Genomic DNA, 21,906 nt, shown 5'->3' with positions numbered 1-21,906 from the left:
AAAAGTGATCTTTTCCATGTCATCTTGAGCCATTTTTATCTAGTTATATCTTGAAAACCCATCCATGAAAGAAAACATAAAATGTCTAACTGTATTGTCCACCAGTGTGTCAATATGAAGTAAAAAAAAGTTATCCTTTGGACTAGCTTTATTCAATCATGATAATCCACACACATTCATACTTTCTCATTTTTCTTAGGAACAAATACTATGTTGGCTACCTATTCTAGATCCTTAGCTCTTGTAAGAAACCTACGTCAAACTATTTTTTTACCTCTTTTTTAATCTTTAGTAACATCTCAAGCTTTATTCACCTCAGTTTCTGTTAGATCGATTTATATTCTAGCTTTAAGAGCAATTTATGCTTTACTATTTCAGTACTAAGCTCAGGTATATCTTGATAAGATCAAGCAAATATATTTACAAATTTTCAAAGTAGATATTTCAATTGTTGCTTGTCTATCAATGAAAGTGATGTACTAATTTTAACCTTTCTCTTGTTCTTCTCATCTTTTAAGTTCACCAATTCAGTTATCTTTTGATGAGGCTTAATTTGTTTATTTTCTTACTCAATTAATTTCATTAGGTTTGGAGGCAATGCATATTCCTCATAATCATCTTCATTATCAAGCTCATTAGCGTTAGTCAAAATTTCAAAATTAAACCCTTAATCGTTATCATAATTATCCTTATGTTCATTTGATGATCTAAAATTAAATGAAATTGGGAATGTTGGCAAGATGTATTGGTTTGATGAAAATGAAAAATTAGAGCAATAGAAGAAATGAATGAAAATGCATCATGCTTATTCTTTTTTTGAAATAATAATAAATAAATGGCCCATACATAAAAATATCATCCCAATGCTTTTGGGCATAAGCAATTAAGATGTACAATTACATTGGAAAAGTTTCAAGGATAAAAGGCATTTCAATGTTGCTTCAATTGTTTAACTCATAGCCTAGCGGACCCATACTTCATGTGCATGCCTTTTTTCATATCCAATTGCATAGATAGACAATTTAGCGAATGCCTCATCCGTGCTCAATTCTAGTTCCTCTTCAAAATCTTTATATGAATCCAGATACATGAACCCTCTAGGCTTGATGGTATCATAAAGATGTGGAATGACTATCAGCATAGCTTCTGGTTCATAACTTCTGAGTTTTGCCATCTTATTTTCTTTTCTATTCATTTGTCTCATTATCATCTCCCAGCCTTCTGCTTCATAGCCTAAACCTAGCCTCTCACAATTGTTAACTATCATTGGAGGCTTCCTTATTCCTTGTAAATTTTTGCTCAACCCCATTCCAAGATACCAACTTTTGTTGATGATCTAATTCACCACTATGTTTGTGAAATAAGGTTGGTTTATCTTAGATCTTTCTCCGACAAAATTCACAAGCTTAAAGGATCAATTGGAGCATTCTAATGGCTCATCAGTAGCCTCTACATATAAGGCATTTAGGGGTTGGGTTACCAACATATCATTTTCTCTAGACATAATGATCAGTTAGTCGTTCACGTTGAATTTGACTTTTTAGTGTAGGGTAAATGGGACAACACATGCCATATGGATCCATAGTCTTCCCAACAAGCAACTATAGAACAAGAGATATCCATCACTTGAAATTTAATATTGAAAATACATGACCCAATCTGTAAGAGTATCTCAATATCTCCCAAGACATCACACTTAGTCCTATTAAAAGCACGTACAACCATATGGCTACTCTTCATATATGATAACTCAATCAGTAGCCTTACTAAAGTTAACATAAGCATGATGTCTTAACGGGTTTGAAATCGATAGACGAATTTGAAAATAAAAAAGAGTTGTCACCAATTTTTTTGGCTAGGTGTGATTCGTCACCTATTAAAACTTACCCTTTTAATAAAAATTTTAAAATTAATTAAAACTTTATCGAAAAGATAATTTTGAGTCTATGAAACAGCTTGGATTTAGGAGTTGATTGCATGTGGGGAAGGATTAGCACCCCAACGATGCCCGTTTAAAATGGTACTAATTAATTTTGTGTTATCATTTAATTATGACTAAAATGATCTTAATTTTGGTATTTAAAATTTAATTTTCATAATTTTCTTTAAAAACATATTTTTAATTTTTTTAGTATGCCTGAAAAATAAATATGAACTTACATATTGAATAATTCATAAAAATATTTCAATACTCTGACAATATTAAAAAGAACCATCTCACCTAAAGAATATTTAAGAATCACCAGTCGAAATTCTCAAAAATTCTATCATCGATAGTTCATATTTATTTCTAATATTTACATTTAAAAAACATAAAATATAACATTTATAATTTTAAAATAAATAGTATTTTAACTCATTTCTATACCATTTATAAGAAAACGAGAAATCTTTATCGAAAAATAATTTAAATTCTCCAATACATAGGCAATACGTAAAGATTCCTAAAGAATCACTACTCGAATTTCTTTAGGATCTCATCCTCAAAGATTTTTCATTTGTTTTTTTATAAAATTTATTAAAAGTTGTGTAATATTATAATTATCTACAAATACATTTATTTCCTAAAAAAATACACTTTCATTTATTACGAAAACTGTTCAAACTAAAGAAAATAATTATAGCACAAAAATTTTTCGTATTTAAAATAAACTTCTAAATATTCCAATATTTTGACAATTTTTAGAACACTTTTCTCACCTAAAAAATTTTTGAGAATCGCTATTCGGATTTCTTGAAATCTCATCATCGAAAATTCTCATTACTTTTAAGATTATATAATGCAAACAATAAAATAGAATATGCACACGAAAAATATATAAAACTTATTTTCTTTATATTATACTTTTCATTACTCGTTTTAATTATGTTTTAATCTTCTTTAATTATTTCACAATTAAAAAAAAGAACAAAGTAAATAAACTTTTTTTATTAAAAATCTTTTTAGATATCTCGATACTTTGATGGTATTTTAAAAAAATTTTTCACTTAAAGATTTCTTAAGAATCTCTACTTAGACTTTCTTAGAATCGCATCCTCAAAATTTTCATTTTCCTTATTCCTTTCTTATTTAATTCTTAATTCTAATTTTTCAATTTTATTATTAGTTCTTTTATTAATTAATATTTAGTAACAATAACTAATTATAATATTTAAGTATCATTGTATTAACCTCATGACCAAAAAAAGTTATTTTCCTTTTCATTATTTCCCATTGTTTTATCCTTTTTTTTTTTTGCATGAAATTAAATTGTAAGAAAATTTAAATTACATAAATTTTAAAGTATATGGACAATAAATTGCATCAAAAGTAAATTAGAGGATGAAATTAAGTTGCATGAAAATTAACTAGACAAAAACTTTAAATAACGAGGAAATTAAAAATGACTAAAATTTAAATTGCAATAAACTTAATTAGCATGAAAATTTAAGTGCTTAAAAGTAAATTGCAAGAAATTTAAAATGCTTAAAATTTAAAGAAGACAAATATCACTTGAATTAAAAGAAATTAAAGCTACCACCTAAAGGTTTAAGCTCTAAAAACCTAATAAGAGTGATTTCAAAACCCAAAGCTCCATCAAACTATCCTCATCTCCTAACATTATGAGACACTAAAATAAATAAAACGGGATAAAACTTAAGAACTAGAAATGAAAATGAAAGTATGAAATTAACCATGACTGAACTAGTAGCAATTAAAATAAAACAAAATACAAACAACCTAAACGATTTAGCTCAAAGCTACAAGTCTAACAAAAAATGGGACATGAGAGCAAATAAATTACTAGAACTACTTGAACTAGCTAAAATCTATCTAAAGAAACATGAAATAAAAAAGGAAAATGCAAGCTAAAATAAAAAATAAAAATAAAATAAAACTACAAACAAACACTCCCTAGTGGAGCTATTGCCGCCACCTATATCCTAACCTTTTCTAAAAAATAGCTAATGTTACTATATCACACAGCCCTTCTAAAAATAAATACTTTTTCAAGTTCAACCTAAGAATAAGAAAAAATTGCAATAAAATTACTTGACAAAAAGTAAAAACAAAAGCTAGTAGCATGACAATAAAAAAAAGAAGGACAAATACTTCAACCGAAATAAAACTACGGTGACATAAAATGAAATAAAATAAAAATTACAAAGCTTGAAAATTCTAAAACAACTAATAGAAATTTGAAAATAAAAGCAAGGTAACATTGTCTCAAAACTAAGCTAATCCCATGTAGGAAGATGTGATTTACAAGCTAAAAACAAAAATAAAATAAAACTGGTAGTAAAGGAATTAAAGCAAACAGATTGTAACATATGTACAAGTAATGCTAAAACAGTGAATGAAAGCTCTCTAACTTCACATCTAATGTAAGCTACACGAAAGTAAATGAAAGATATCCAGCTAAGGAAAATAAAATAAAAAAATAAGTGGGAGAAACTCTATGGAAGTGCGTAACCCTAGACTGCCCATAAGAGCAGCTCGAGTTGGAGCTCTAAGTAGATGCAAAAAATTAGTGTGCAGCTTCCTTTAAAGCTTGAAACTTTCCCTTTCTTGTGGACAAAATCTATGAATGAAACACACGCAGGAAAACGAAAGAGAATGGAAATTGGACTTGGGTTAGTTTCGGAACTTTAAAGCTTCTCAAACATTTTTTTTTTGTGGCAAGAACCTGACTTGAAAATAATCAATAACAGCTGGACCAACATAAAAAATGAAACCAATAACAGAAACTAAAGTTGGGAAATCAAACAAAAAAAAGATTTTTTTTATTATTATTTAAAAAATCAAAGCATGATGGTCCCTTATTAACAGTCCCATACTTGAAGATAACAATAACTAGATCATCGTGCTCTTTGTAATGGTAGAACAGATGGCTTTTACAATAGTTCATGCAAAAGAAAGAAAATAATAGGATGGCCAAAAGCATAAGGCTTAAAACTCTTTGTTTTTGTTGTTTCAATCCTTATTTTAGTGACTAAGTACCTTTCTCTACCAAAAGAAAACTTTTAACATTTGAACAAATAACTTAGAACCTCCATAACCAAACTAAAAGTTATCAGATTTCAGATTCCAACCACCTCTTTCACCTTCTTATTGTTACGAATAATGACTCAAATCTCATAAAAGATTTCTTGAGATTGGTCATATATTGCTTAATAGACAAAAAGACTTGCAAAAAAAGAATTCAAAGAGAAAAAAGATTTATAATAGCCAAGTTTGACTTACATAAGAAGAATTCTAAGATGAGAGAGATTCTTAATAGGCAAGTTTGTATAGTTATAAATAAGTGAAATCTCTGTAGGGTTAAGTATGAGAAAAAGATATAAGAGAGTTGTAAGATTTTATAGGATAGACATTCCATAAGACTACTAAAAATTTACATTTTATGAGTGTGTATGTTTAAATATTTATGAGTGAACTAAAGCAGATTGAAAGGGTCCACATAGATATGATGCCTAGGAATGAACTAGAAGAGATTGAGAGGGTTCACATAGGTATGATAAACGGGTATATAGAGGTATGTGTTTGTTTATGTTAAAATGGTGCACATGAGATGTGTTTGCTTGGATTGAGAATACTTCATAAGATTAAAAAAAATTGAGAGGGTCTGATGAATATTAATTGTTAAGTATGGTTGATGATTTGATTGTATATTTGTAATTCTCTACACTTAGTAGATCTTATTTTTCATCCGTAGACATAGATCGAATGGACTAAACCATATTAAATTGTTATCTCTTGTTTGCTTGATTCATTGTTTGATTATGCTTCTGTTGACATGAATTAGATTAGAGTTTTTGGCTTAACAAGTGATATCAGAGCATAGGTCAAGATATGAGAAGAGGTAAGTCCAGAGAAGCTCGATTCAAGAGAAAAGTTTAAGTTCAAGTTTTAAAGATTGAGGATCAATTTACGTGAAGCGTAAAGACACATAAGAGAAGATGATTGTAAGATTTTCATTGCAAGTGAAGCCAAGCATGTATAACATGAAGATAAATGATTTGATAAAATTTGAGTAAAAAAAGAGATTATTGAGAATAATGACTCAAATCCCATAAGAAATTTATTTGGGATTAGCTAAATATTGCTTGATAAACAAGAAGACTTGTAGAAGAAAAATTTTAAAAGAAAAAAGATTCTTAATAGGCAAGTTTGACTTGTATAAGAAGAATTCTAAGAGAAGAGAGATTCTTAATAGGTAAGTTTGTATAGTTATAAATAAATAAAATCTTTAAAAGGTTAGGTATGAAAAATATATATAAGAAGTTGTAGGATTTTATGAGATTGACACCCTATAAGACTACTGGAGATTTACGTCTTATGGGTGTGTATGTTTGAATGTTTGTGAGTGAACTAAAAGAGACTAAAAGAGTCCATATAAGTATGTGTATATAAGTGGATTAGAGGAGATTAAGAGGGTTTATATAGGTATGATGAATAGGTATATATGGGTATGTGTTTGTTTGCGTTAAAAAAATACACATGAGACGTGTTTATTTGGGTTAAGAATACTTTATAGGACTAAAAGAGATTGAGAGGGTCTTATAAGTATTGATTGTTAAATGACAATGATTTGATTATATGTTTGTAATTTTCTACAATTAGTGAATCTTATTTCTTATCCGTGGATGTAGGTCAATTAGATCGAACACGTTAAATTATTATCTCTTATGTGTTTGATTCATTGTTTGATTATGCTTCCGCTAACATGAATTAGATTGAGGCTTTTGGCCTAACAAATGGTATTAGGCATGGTTTGAGATATGAGAAGAGGTAAGTCCAAAAAAGCTCGATTCAAGAGAAAAGTTCAAGTTAAAGTTTTGAGGATTGAGGATCGATTTGCATGAAATGTGAAGACACAAGAGAAAATGATTGTGATACTTTCATTGCAAGTGAAACCAAGTATGATTAGCATAAAGACAGATGATTTGATGAAATTTGAGTTGAGGTAAAGATTATTATGAATAATGACTCAAATCTCATAAGAGATTTGTTTGAGATTGGTCAAATATTGCTTAATAAACAAGAAAACTTACAGAAAAAGAATTCTAAGAGAAAATATATTCTTGATAGGCAAGTTTGACTTGCATAAGAAGAATTCTAATAGGAAAGCAATTCTTAATAAGCAAGTTTGTATAGTTATAAATAAGAGAACTCTCTGTAGGATTAGGTATGAGAAAAAGATATAAAAGAGTTGTAATATTTTATGGGATAGACACCCTATAAGATTACTAAAGATTTACGTTTTATGGGTGTATTTTTTGAATATTTGTGAATAGACTAAAAGAGACTGAGAGGGTCCATATAGGTATAGTGCATGAGAATGGACTAAAAGAGATTAAAATGATTTATATAAGTATGATGAATAGGTATATATGGGTATGTGTTTATTTGTGTTAAAAGTATATACATAAGATGTGTTTGTTTGAATTGAGAATACTCCATAAGATTAGAAAAAATTGAGAGAATCTTATGAGTATTGATTATTAAGTGAGGTTGATGATTTGATTGTATGTTTGTAATTTTCCTACAATTAGTAGATCTTGTTTCTCATATGTGGACGTAAGTCGGTTAGACGAACCACGTTAAATTATTATCTCTTGTGTGTTTGACTCATTATTTGATTATGCTTCCGTTGACGTGAATTAGATTGGGGCTTTTGGCCTAACACTTTTTCTTCTTTTTTTTTCTTTGAAAGATTTCTTTATTTTAAAAAAAGTACCATTTTTGAATGAAAATAGGGTTTGAAAGTTCAAAACCTAGACTCGATGAACCCTTTTTTCCTTTTTATCAGTCTTTGAACGAGCTCATGCTACTATTATTTCTTTTTCAGGCAAATATCATAAAGAGGATAACTATAACTTCATATGTATAAACTACTAAAAAGATATAAGAAAGAAGCTAACTTTTTTTATTTCTAAAATCTATTTTCCCTTTTTTTTTTGTTGCACAACTTTTTTTTCTTTTTCATTTTATGTTGTCGACTTCTCATTTTTTGGCTTTTTTTTTTTTTTCATAAACCTCTTTTTTTTAGTCTCCCTTTTTCTTTTAGCTTTCCCACCAAAAGAGTTTCTTCCCCCAAAAAAAGCTCGTTCCCAAAAGAGCTCTCTTTTTTTTTTAGAAGAAAAACCCTTAAAATATCCTTTTTGATTGAATATAGGTCTTCGGATCAAATCTCATCCGAAGGCTAAAGTTCTTTTCTTTTTATTTTCACGGAGTAATCTTTAGCCATTGGATCAAGATTCAATATAAGATCTACTGGTCCACAATATTCACTGTAAAGATTAAATTTTTATAGCCCCTAAACCAAATGAAAAGACCATTTTACCTTTAGTATAAAGTTTTCGATATTTAGATCATTTTTTTAGAAATCAATATTTTCATGCTCATTTTTAGAATTTTAAAACACCAAAAATCATGAGATATTATGAAATTAAGATCTAAAAATTTTTGTGAAAATTTGAACTTGGGAAAGCCAAATTACAAAAATACCTTTATGAGATATTTTCGTAATTTCATATCTCTCGGGGTATTATTGTGATTTTGAATACACCAAAAACCATCAAATATTATGAAATTAAAATATAAAAAGTTTCATGAAAATTTGAGCTTAAAAATATCAAATTATGAAAATACCACTAAAGGATATTTTGAAAATTTTACCCCTCTTAAGGTGTGATTTAGGTTTTCAATGCATCAAAAACCAATAAAAAATATTCAGCTATGATTTGAAAGTTTTACAAAAATTCAATCTCAAAAAGATTAAATTTCAAAAATATCCTTAAAAGGTATTTTGATAATTTTGTATTTCTTCAAGTACAATAAAAATTTTTAGTTCATTAAAACATCACCAATTTTAACTTTAAGGCACATTGATTCCAATTATGTTGTAAATTTTGAGAATTGACTCCGGTTTTATCCATTTTCATCAAATTTACAATTTTGACTTTGACTAATTTTAACTTTATTGACCAACTTTGATCAAATTTGACTAGAATTGACTTTGAGGTTTACTTGCTTCATTTATTCTTTATTTCTCATGCATCCACGTGAAAATGTACCATCCATATAAATCCCATGCAAAAAAGTTTAACAGTAACCATACGGTTCTCATTTTTCTTTATTTATTATAAGCCTAAATATTAATGTATTTTATGGGCTTTTAAATAAGCCTTTTTATAGGCTTCAAATGGACTTTGTTTGGGTCTTAAAATGGGCTAACCTGTGGGCTCTTTATGGGTTATAAATGGGCTTGGGTCAATTATGCTAAAAATGTTTCAAACAAAATTTGATGTTTGCACATGACATTAAAGCAGAGCTATTATTGATAAGGATATTGACTATGACATGGCTCTTGCACTTGGTAGTGATATGCAGAACCTTAGTGCTTCCCCTTCCTTCTGGAGGAATCTCGTTACCACTAAAAGCTATATAGTGTGGCACCATCAAATTCCTAGCTAAATGATTCATATATTCCACCGACACATTATAGGCCACATATGCTTAGTTTGATAGCTTCAATAAACCGTTCCGATGTGGTTCATAATCTTGTTTAGTTGTTTAACCAAAAGTACTCATTATGCTTCACTAGCTTCAAAAACCCACAAGTCTCTTTTTCAGTCACTGGCTTTTAGCATTCTTTTTCGAGCAATACTTCTAATTCATTTTGTTCTTCTCCTATCTTTGCCTTTTTCTTCCTTACTTTTTTCAGCATCTCTAAAGTATAACATATTCCACTTCAGGCTATACCACCCACATCAATTATGTTGTCAGCATTGTTCTTGGGTACAATCTCTTTTTGCCATTGGAATACCATATCACTACTATATCTCCATGGCACAACTTTGTCATCTTTGTATGGAAACGAGGTAGAGACCTTAAAAGTTACTAGCTTGGGCATGAGCTTATCTGTGATATACTTCGATTTCTCCTCACAATAGATCTTTATTGGTTTTGGAACCAACTTTGATGGTTTATTGATCATAGACACTTCAACATTTCTTAAAGTCTCCATTTCTTCATAAAGCTCAATCTGGTAAGAATCCATGAGCTTCTGTACCTCTCAGTAGAACTATTCATAGATTTTAATGGAATGACCAAGAGCCCCATTGTGGTATTTGCATATCTTATTTGGCACACATCCTCTATGATAAGTACGTGGATCCATCGGTTGTATCATGACAGCTTCATACAAGACATCAAACAGCTAACCGAGAAGAGTTTTGATTTCTTCCACTTTTTCTTTACATTATGCTTTCGAACCTCACTCAGAACATTGACATTATGATTGAGCAATAAATTGCCATTGACATTGGGTGCTGTTACCCTAATTGTATCAAAGTTGATCATTCTATCTTTAATTAGTCGTTGTACCTTATGCTTCAGGGTGGTGCAATTCTCAGTAGAATGACCAACATTCCTATAATGGTAATCATAATGAGCTATAAGATTGTACCACTTAGGATAAGGGGGCTTGAGTGGTTCCAAATAGATAAGGGCAATTAGGTGGTTATCATAGAACTCTCAATATAGCTTTGTATAAGATATAGGGATAAGGTCAAAAGTAAGCTTTTCTTGAATATTTTATGGCTCTTGCAAACCACCTATTGGCTTAGTAGGATGAATTGGAGGCCTTACAAGAGATTGAGGGTTAAGACCATACATATAAGCTTATGGTCTAAAATATGGTTGATATGTGGATGGGTAAGACGGTTGTGGAGTTGGCTGGTAAGGGTAAGATTTGGTGTTATTTATAGTGGGATAGTAAGTGGGATGACTGATGGATAAGGTTGGCAGTTTCAAAATTATTATCTTTCAAAACTCACAATTTAAGCTTCAGTCACCTTATTAAGTGCTTCTTTAGTGAAAGATTTAAACACCCCATTTTGTTTGTGGTTAATTCTGTAATTTATTGTTTGGTTTGATTTTTTGTTAATTTAAAAAAAAAAAAAGAAAAAATCAAGAAAATTTGAGGTGGTTAAATTTATCTGGAACTGGTTATTTGGGTTATAAAGTTTGGGATAAAATTAAAGTTTTTAAAGTTTGAAGCTTGAACCAAATGGAAATTGAAACTCTTTTTGACATAGAGTTCTCATAATTTGAAATAAAATCTTCATAAATACAAACCCAGAATCAGCAGAGGAAGGGGAATTGGTAGAGAAATATACACAGAAAAAAAAAGTACAAACGCAAGTATTTTTTTCAAAAAAGTTTTTGGCAAAAAAAATATTTAAATTTTTAGAATTAGGAAAATTGGAATTGGTGTTGTTGGAAGTTTTTAAAAGATCAAGAGAGAGAGATTTGGTGTTTTAAGGTGATTTTTTTAGATTGTTCTCAAAATTTCTAGTTTTTGTTTGAATTTTTTTGGCAAGTTCTTGAAATTTTCAACTAGATTTCAACTGAAAACCCGAGTTCCTGCAGTTAAATCCATATTTCAATTAAAAGCCCAAGTTCCAACGATTGAATCAAGATCTCGATGACTTTCTGGTGAAGCTTCCCAATTTCTAATGTACCTTTTCTAGAAATTGTTAAAGTTCAATCGAAGTTCATTTGGTTCTAAAGAGATAGAGGTAGAGAAAAAAAAGGAAAAAATCTAAAAAAAAAATTTTTGGGCTTTTATAATTAGTCCATAGGACGTCGTTTAGATCACTAATAAGGGACATGATCCGCACATTTTCACATAGGTGACCTAACCCGTGCTGCATCCAACCAATGTTTTTAGATTGGTTTTCTACTAAACCAATTGAGCTTTGAGCCACGAGTTATGAGTCACATCCTTCTAGCCAGTTTTTGTTCCTAAAACCTAGCCGCATCTTGTAAGCCTCCAAGTCAAGCCATTTTTTTGGTATTTTTATTATTTTTTCCTAGTTATTTTTCTTATTTATGTTTAGTTATTTATTTATTTGTTTATATGTTTTCCATCTATGTGATTTGTCATTTATTTATTTGATATTCATTTATTTGTAAATATTTTTGAAAAAAAAGAAAAAAGAGGAAAAAACATGTTTTTAAATAAAATTAAAAAAATTTACCAACATATTGGAAGTTTCAAATTTATAAAAAAAATAAATATTTAAATAAAAAATCTTACTAACATATTGGAAATATTCAAATTTTAATAAATTATTTTAATAAAACAAAAAAAAAAAAAACATTACCAACATATTGAAATGGAATTTGATATTTAAGATAAGATTTTCTAACATATTGAAGAACCTTATTAGTTTTTTATAACAAAACAAATTTCAAGAGAAAAAAAATAATAAAACAAAAAGTTTTACCAACATATTGGAAGGTAATTTGATTTTTAAGATAAGATTTGACTAACATATTGAAAAACCTTATGATTTTTAAATAAAAATTAATTTTTAGAAAAAAATAATTTTCATAAAATCCTACCAACATATTGAAGGATAATTTCTAGCAAAAACTTTTACCAAAATATTAGAGGATATTTTTGAAAATAAAGAGTTTTTTTATAAAGTTAGATTTTGAATCTCCGATGATGGAATTGCTAAGAGCGTTATAAATAACAATATCTATGTAAATTTCAAGGTGAGAAATTCTTTCCAAATTTTACCAACATATTAGAGAATTTAGGAATGATTTTCAATATCAAGATTTTCACAAAAATGTCAATTATCACAAATAATTTTTTTTTTACAAAAATTAAATGAATATGACGATGGAGCCTCTTCAAAGCGTAAAAAATAGTCTTTTTAAATACTTCTGATGTAAGGAGATGTTCTTGAATTATTACCAACATATTGGAATAATTTAAGAATAATTTTCTATATTAAATTACTTGGTAAGTTTTTTAGGCTTTGGGATAACATGAGATTAAACTGATACCATTTTTTGATGGGCATTATGAAGGTGCTATAACATTCTTCTCACGTAATCGTACTCCCTAACTTATTCATGGTTTCATAGACATGAATTTACCTTTTAAAGATACCTAAGTCAAACTTGACACATCTCTTTAAAGTGATATGGATTCAATTAGGTTGCCGATCGTACAAAAATAAAAAAAAATGGTGATAACTCCTTAAAGTCAGGTCTATCGATATATTTTTAGATCTATACGTTATGATAGTTTCTCCTTCCAACTTGCCATTCTTGATGACATTTTCAATGATTACACTTGAGATCATCATGTCGACAAATTTCTTATCATCTTTTCATAATAAAGAGATTTCAAAGTACTTACAAATAACGTTATTGTCTCTTTTTCAGTCAAGGGTGGCTAAACCTGAACAACCATGTCCTCCACCTTTGAGTATATTCCTTAAATGACTTGGTTGCCTTTTTCTCTATATTTTGTAAAGAAAGGTGATTGGGAGCTAGATCTATTATGTGTTGGTATTGACTGATAAAGTCATGGGCTAGCTCCTACCAGGAGTGAATGCGAGATTGATCCAGTTAAACATACTATCTCGACCCAAAACCAGTAAGGTTATCTTGGAATTCATGTATTAAAAGCTTTTCATCATGAGTATAAGCAGCCATTTTTCGACAATACATGGTAAAATAAGTTACCAGACACTTTGTAACTCATACTTTTCAAACTTTGAAACTTTGAATTTTGGAGGAATAACAATATCTATGACTAAACAGAGCCCAACAACATTTATTAAACCATAAAAACCAATTCCCTCAATTGCTTATAAATTTTCCTCGAGCTTGTTCATCTTTTGATTAGCCTTTGAGTCTTCAAACGACTCGACCACTTTTAACTTCAACTTCTTTTTTTTTTTTTTTGGAATCATCCAGATTAAAGATCTGATTGGTTTTGAAGCCTTCTTCTCAAAGGGTGGATTAACATAACTTTGAAAATGACCTTACCTAGCAGAATATTGCATTCCTAGGTTAATATATGGATAAGCCCTAAGAAAATTTGCTTGTGTCCCTTGATAATGTTGGCCTCGATAAGGGCTGAATCCTAGAGGGTATAAAGGATCAATTACTTCATACACAAGATGTTCTAGCTGACTTGGAGCTTCTTCCACCTTTTTTCCTTTGTTCAGCTTATTTAAAGCTTACAGGATATTATCCAACTCTCCCCTAAACTTTTCTTGGGCTTTTTCAATCTTATCAAAATGATTGGAGTTTTCCTATTCCATCTATCTAGCTCGGGCTTTGGTGTTGTATTGGTGGTTAGTGGGGTTTTTGGACGATAGAGCTACCCTTGAACCTTAAGTACCACGATTTTTAATTTATGAACTTATTTATGACTTAATGTGAAAAATAAAAATCTAATTATGAATGCAATGCATGAGAGATGGTGCATGTGATATCATATTTGCTTTTTAAAGAATTTTCAACAAAAATAAACTTTCATTTATTCCATAAAAATATGTTTACATAAAATCTATCATTCTTAATTTGAAGAGACATTTGACTTGTTCCTATTGGTCTTTGGCCTCCTCAATAAAGTTCAACAAACATTGTCCATGCTTTCTTATTGGGGTGATTACTTCTCTAAAAGCTTCACCTCTTTAGCCATGTCCCTTGTCTTGATCATTGCTTTACTTATCTAGTTTACAAAATGTTCTATGTACCTCTGTTGTCTCAAGTTCTCTTTTTTGTCACACCAAACTTGACATGATAACTCCCTATGCTCCTTTATGAGTACAGTGATATGATTCCCTTGTTCATTCAATCTCCATTTCAAAACTAGAATATATTCTTTGAGTGCTTCATTTTTTTTAACCTTTACTGCATTCATCTTCCATTTGAGAATATTCCCTCTTCAATCTTTCATTTTCACACCCAAATCGATGATGTTTATCTCTTTGGCTTCAGCTTAAATGCGCAACCTTTTGCTCTCTTAATGTGATTCCATCAGCTTATTGAAGGCAATATCATGTTCCCTAACCATCTTTTGGGCCTTAGGCCTTTGTCTTTTTGCCTTAGTAGTCATCACTACATGAGAATAGGTTTTTAGCGGCATTTATTTTCATATTTAATAACATTTATAAACGCCCTAAAATGATTCGTGGCGTTTGCTAAAAATGTCGCTAAAAGTATCAATTATACTTATGTCGAAAAAAATGAAGGGCGTTTTAGGAAAAAATACCACTAACTTAACGATATTTGTATCCAAATACACTGCCAAATTTATCAGCATTTTTACTCATAAATGCTACTAAATTACAAAAATTAGCAACATTTGTGTCAAAAAATCTTGCTAAAATTAGTAACATTTTTAGACACAAATACCGCTAATTTTGTAATTTAACAATGTTTGTATGCAAAACGCTATTAAATTTAATGGAGTTTTTGAATACGAATGCCACTAATTTGGTAATTTAGCGGCATTTTTCACTACAAATGCCGCTAAAGTAAGAAATTTACTTTTTTTTTATATCTTTCAATATTTACCATTATAATTAAATAAAAAATTATTGAAAGAAATAAAAACAATTTTAAATTTCATAAACTAAATATTATAAATATTTAAATATCTAAATACAAAAGCTAATTTTTTTATTTCCAAACATAGTAACAACCTCACTTAAAGAATACTTGGCATGAGAAAGCAAAGAACATTATAATTGAATTAACAATCATACATTATACAAGCCTTTCACATGAACAAATGTATAGAAACCAAACAAAACAAATAAATTTGCCATTCATGAGTTACATGTAATCTTACAAGCCTCAAAAAGCAACATACTACAGAAAAAAGAAAAAAAAAAAGCTTCCTAATACATTTTGCTCAAATTTCAAGCAAAAAATTTGTAACATATGGGGACTTTTTGGCTCGTTATCTATTAATGATATGTAAATTCTGCTTCTACATGATAAGCTAGCTAGTGCATTCTGACAAATTATAAAATTGAAAAATGGTCATTACTTTTCAACAATTGCAAAACTTGCAATGAACAGATAAAAATGTTACCTTAAATATGTTTGTCCCTGTGTGAGCATCAACAGAACTAATGATGTCATCAAGAAGGTAGATGTCACAATCCTGGTAAACAGCTCTAACTAGTTGTACTCGTTGCTTTTAGCGACCATTGAAGTTAATTCCACATTCTCCAATTTCAGTCTGATCACTGAACTCCATCATTTCCAAGTCTTTCTCCAAACAACAAACCCTTATAACCTCCTTATATTTCTCCCCGTTCATTGGCAAACCAAATAGTATGTTTTTCTAAATTGTCCCATTTTGAATACAAGATGTTTGAGCTACATATGTGGTTGTCCCACACAGCTTAACCTGTGATGTAAGTAGCAACAATTGTATTTAACAATCATTCATTATTCTATTGCATTCTTATGATGATGTTGTTGCATCTTAAACAATCAACAAGTGAAACTTGACTTGAGATATCCAACTATCAAAAAACCACAAGGATAAATAAAGTGATCCATTAGTATTTCAAGATGAGTCCCAGAAGAAATTTTAAACAAATAAGAAAAAAAGGACAATTCACCAAGTCCCACATAAGAGCTAACCTTGGTCTAGAAAAAATTGCATGAACAACCAACTAGCATTAAATGCAATCATTTTAATCAACAAAACCAGAGTAAAATACATATATAGTGAAGAGGGGAAAGACAACTTCATTCTTACGTTGCATACCTTCCCTGATATTTTGTGCATCTCACCAAGAATTGATGCTAGGAGAGAAGACTTTTTAGATCCCGCAATCCCAACTATAGCGGCAAGCTGCCTTTTCTTGACCTCTAAAAAAATCCAAGGCAGCGTACTACGAAAAGTCCCCCCATATGTTACAATTTTTCTTGCTCAAATTTGGATTAAGAAGACTTACTCCAAGTTGAACTAATAATACCCTCATTCAGCTATAGAAGAGCCCCCCCCCCCCCCCCCCTTCATACATGGCTCAGCATTTTTTTTTTCTGGCTGGAACTCCAAGTGTTGGCAGCTCCATAGCTGCTATGTTTTGACTGTTCAGTCTTTGTTCTTTGTTTTCCTTTTGTTTTAAATTTATTTTAAGTATCTTTTACATTCCTTTACTTGTTATTTAGCTCTACTTTAGTTCTTTTAAGCAAACATTTTCCATTGAAGCTTGCAATTTCAGTTTGTATTCAACACAGTTTTTGAGATTCCAGGTTTGATGTTAGCTAATGTTTAATTAATTTTCAAGTTGATTTCAGTTTCAACAAATCATGAGCTTTTTATATGTTGTTGCTCTATTTGTTAGCTTGAATTACAATCCTTCCTCTTGATCAAATAGTTCTAATTGAGCTAGCAAATTTTTTTTTTTTTTAAAAGCTGTTTCCAGAATGTTGTGCTGTTTTTGGATTTTATTTTGTTTCAGTTTTTGTTACTTTTCAAGTTCAATTCGGTCTCAATTTGTATCAAGCTTTTTAGTACTGTTCACCTATGAGTTATCTAGGCTCCTATAAAATTTGAGAGCAAAATTCTATATATTTTGAGCCAGATCTAAGCTTTAGTTTGGATAAATTCTATATATGTTTTTCAAGCTGAAATTCCAGATTCTGTTTTGTTACTCGTTTGGATAAATTTCAAGAAATAAATGATGTCCAATGCTCTTAAAAATGAATGTGCATGTTCACATATTAGTTAGTTACTTCCACCAAAAATTTTGGAGATCAAATACTATCAAATGAGAGTGGAAACCGAATTTTAATCAAATGCCGTCCAGAACCAGTTTCCAGATTCTGATGTTTGCTTTAGGTTGTTGTTTCTTTGATTTTTCATGTTGTTTGGGGGTTGATAAGGATAGTACAAGGTTGCTATTGGGTTCAGCATTCACCTAGAAGGCACCTTGTTACTTGAATCAAATGTTTTTAAATTTTTGTTTGATTTATTTTCATGCTACTGCTTTACTACCCCATTAATTTTGGGTTTTAGTTTGCTTGTTCACTTATCAGAGTTTGGTTTCTATATTAATCTTCTTGTTATTTAATTTTCATGTTTCCTTAATTATAATGTCATTTACAGTCAGTTAGCTACCCAAACCACCACAATCATTATAAGAGTAGTGCACTGTGGATTTCCAGGTTGATTTACCCAAATAAGAAATATAAAAGGAAACCTCAGGAATAAAGAACTGGTAACCTCAGAAATGCAGTCAAGTATTTAAACTAAAAGAAAAAAAAAAGTAGACACGGATCACTTCTAGTTTACCTATAGGAAGTGCTCAAATTAGAAAAATATAACATTTAATAGTTTAACATTAGACTGCATGTCAGAATACAATTAGTTTAAACATCAAAAGCATACAAAATCAAAATCTCACCTCTTTCATGGTGATTTTTATGACAACCACCATAAGAATCTATCTTGATATTCGCTTTTTCAAGCCCAACAAGAGCTTCCAAATGAAAGTTGTGGGCACCACAGTTAGAAATGAAAGCAACTGCAAGGGCCTTTTCAGCTGCCAGAGCTTCCAAAATCAGTATAGTGTTCAATATGCTATATTACCTAACGACCTTGCAAAGACCAAAAGAAAACCTTGGTCATACTACCATTTGACTTCAAAAAAAAAAAACAAGGAAGAAGAAGAAATAGTGAAGAAAACTGCTCAACACCAGAAACCCAGATGGGATCCTTGTCAAAATCTCTTGAATAAACCACCCAAAACTTCAATCCTGAACTTTTCAACGCCATCAACCTGTACTCCACCAGAAGAATGTGATTTATAGAACATCTCGGGCCATGAATTGAAAAAGGCATCATTTTTTGCCATGTCAAGACCACCCAGAAACGTAATTTCATCTATAACCACAAGTAAACTGTGGAATTAAATATAAGAATGATCTAAGATAAAACCAACCATCAGATTTCAAGGTTTGACAAAACAAATAGCTTAATACAAAACGATAGGGATCTGGAAGACAAAGTGAAAGAAAGAAGAAAAGAGAATGGGATTTGAAAGAAGAAAGGAGAATGGGATTTAAGAAAGAGAGAAGACAAAAGAGAGACTTGTTAAAGGGAAAAATTCACGTGAAAGAGAAAGGGTGGGGAATTTTGGGAAAATTTTGCTAAATTTTGTAATATAGTGGTATTTACAAAAGAAAAACGCCTCTAAACTATTTTATAGAGTATATAAATGTCGTTAATTTTTGTTTTTAGCGACATTTATATTTATAAATATCATTATTCAAAAATTTTATGATATTTTAATAAAAATGCTATAAATTTTATAAAAACACGAGCGGTATTTATAAATAAAATATTATTAAAAATTGTCTTTAATTTTTTATTTTTTTGTATGCATCTTTTTGTATTTTTGGTGCAATTTTGGCAAGTCACTAATAATTGTGTCTCATTCTTTGATGATCTTTTTCATCTTGGCCTCTTGCTTCATCACTTCTTCTTTTTTTTTCTTTTTTTCTCTTTAGAGCCTGTGGATTTCTAGCTTCAATTTGTCTCTATCAAAAAGTATTTCTTTTATATGTTGTTCCATTGACTTACAAGAATTTCTAAAATTGAACACAAATTTTTTACCCTTTTTTGCCCTCTATACCACATATCCTAGGGTGACCCTATCAATGAAAGACCCAAGACTCACCCTATTATGATTCTTCCAAGCCTTAATCACTTTATCCACCATTTGCAATATCTTTAACTCACTGTATAAAAAGTCTAATTGAATGAGCCTGTGTATCATAAGGACGAACTGCTCAACCCTAAACTATTTTCATACCATAAGCAGTGTATAACTTGTTGCTCCTCGTAAACCTAGAAGTAGGACCCCAATCTCTTTTTTATACTAATACAACATCGGTTCACGAGTGTAAAACCTTGTAATAGAACTATCCATCCCTCATTGGGTTTGGGCTTTGGCCATTTATTCTCATAAAACTCTTTAATTGGGGCTTAATTGTGAAAGTAAAGCTTCAAGAATGCATTATTCTTGCACTCAAAATGACTTTTCATCCACAAATATAGCAATGGTACATATTTGATAAAATGTCTTTTCCCCTTTTGATGATAATAATTCAGGGATCTAATTATTTCTGCTAAAATTATAGGTGAGGGGTTACAACCTTTTTCTACATGCCAAAAGAAGTTAATCACTTCTATCTCAATATAACCTAAGATCTTGGAAAAAACCACCATGTCATATATCGCCAAAGTAATATATCCAACCCTTAGTCGTCATTTAGATGTTTTATCATGAAATCATGAAAAAACTCCCAAGGTAAACAGATATGGTTACTTTTCTCTTGAACTTGTTCACATTTTTTTTAACCCCTATAAGATCGGCTAATTTCTTATGAAATGCCAATTTCTGCCTTTTGACATATTTCTTATATGGTGATTAAAAATGCAAACCATTAATATAGAGTACTCCTCTATAGTCGGTGTCATGTCCACCTTATTGAAGAAGAAATACCTATATAAAGCATCCCAGATCTAATGAGGGAGTTTTCAAATACTATTAAAAGGAGATGTGCAATATAATCATACTTTTCATAAAAAGCCGATGTCTAGACTGACCCATACTCTTTCATATCTCTAACAACTCTTCCAAGTTATTTTGCTTAAGGCATAGATGAACTTTCTTTGGCAAAGTAGAGATATAGTCTAGTGGTAAGCAATCTCCCTCCTTTCATTGGATCTTTTTTGACTTAGCCTTCAGATCATTGGGTGACTCGTATTTGGCAAAGTGGATGAAGCATAAACCAAACAATTTGTGGACTACATGAAAGTTTTTGTTGCAAATAACTTTAGGGCAATATTTATATGAAATCTTTATGCATGTGTTTACAAATATGTAAAAAAAAAAAAGAAACAAGAAAAGAAATTGGTTAGTTTCAATATCAGGGAAGCAAAGAAACAAATTGTTAGCACATAAAAAGCAAATAAAATAGCATGATTCCAAAACCACAGGTTAATTCTAAAGGGTAAAAGGAACCATGGCTTTACTTATGGGCTGGGCTTCATAAGGTCAACTATATGTGGTTCAGGTTAAATCCAAAGGTTCTCAAATTATTTCTTACATTATTGTCCATCATAAACTAGTAAAGCATTCCAATCCTTGCCCATTATAGGTTACAAATAGAAAGGATTCAATTTAAGTGAAAGCATTTTGCTAGCTCGGGCAAAAACATAAAATCTCACGAGAGTATCGATACTTTACTCTCTCATAAGGGATAGAGCTCAGGTATAGAGCTCATATTATGCAGATTAAGTGAATGACAAAATATGGGATAATTAAAAACAGATAAAATATTCAAAGAAAAAAATCTTAATTTTAACTTAGGCTTTGGATAACACAAGTTTACCAGCTTAACAAATCAAAGTCTCCAGTAGAGTCGCCAAATGTCATAACATATAATTTGTAGAGCTATCACCAGACCTTACTTTAAAGAGTCACCACTAATTTTTTTATTTAGGTATAATTAAGCACCTAATTGAATATATCCCATTTTAAAGAAATGTCCCAAGCTTGACTTAGGTATTTTTAAAAGGTAAATTCATGTTTACGGAACCATGACTAGGTTTGAGGGTATGATTACGTAAGAAAAAAGTTATAGCACCCTCACAATGCCCATCAAAAGATGGTACCAGTTTAATCTTATATTATCCAAAAGTCTTAAAAACTTACCAAGTAATTTAATATAAAAAATTATCCTTAAATTACTCCAACATGTTGGTAATAATTCAAGAACATCACCTCACCTTAGGAGTATTTAAGGAGACTATTTGTCACATTTTGAAAAGGCTCTGTCGTCAGATTCATTTAATTTTTGTAAAAAAAAAAAACTTTTATTTGTGATAATTGACATTTTTGTGATAATCTTAGTATTGAAATTTTTTTTTCTAAATTCTCCAATGTCTTGGTAAAATTTAGAAAGAATTTCTCACTTAGGAATTTACATAAAAATTACTATTTACAATGCTCTCAGTAATTTCATCATCAGAGATTCAAAATCTAACTTTATAAAAAAACTTTTTA

General features: G+C 30.1%; 1 long non-coding RNA gene across 2 annotated transcripts; it reads right to left on the bottom strand.

The window, feature by feature from the left end:
- Positions 1–15,606: 15,606 nt before the first annotated feature.
- LOC149514395 (uncharacterized) lies at positions 15,607–19,024 on the bottom strand. Of its 2 annotated transcripts, XR_016328635.1 has the most exons (3): positions 18,530–18,995; positions 18,238–18,430; positions 15,607–16,226 (listed from the first exon to the last, which is right to left on the bottom strand). It is a non-coding gene; the product is annotated as an uncharacterized LOC149514395 (long non-coding RNA). The 2 variants fall into 2 exon arrangements; XR_016328634.1 differs by having other exon boundaries at positions 18,238–19,024.
- Between the last annotated feature and the right edge of the window lie 2,882 nt (positions 19,025–21,906).

This window comes from Durio zibethinus, chromosome 16, assembly GCF_047325235.1.
Source record: "Durio zibethinus cultivar Kanyao isolate XHJ-2024 chromosome 16, ASM4732523v1, whole genome shotgun sequence".
NCBI classification, from domain to species: domain Eukaryota; kingdom Viridiplantae; phylum Streptophyta; class Magnoliopsida; order Malvales; family Malvaceae; genus Durio; species Durio zibethinus.
The sequence above is the reverse complement of the archived record's forward strand: the minus strand, read 5'-3'. Positions and strand labels throughout refer to the sequence as shown.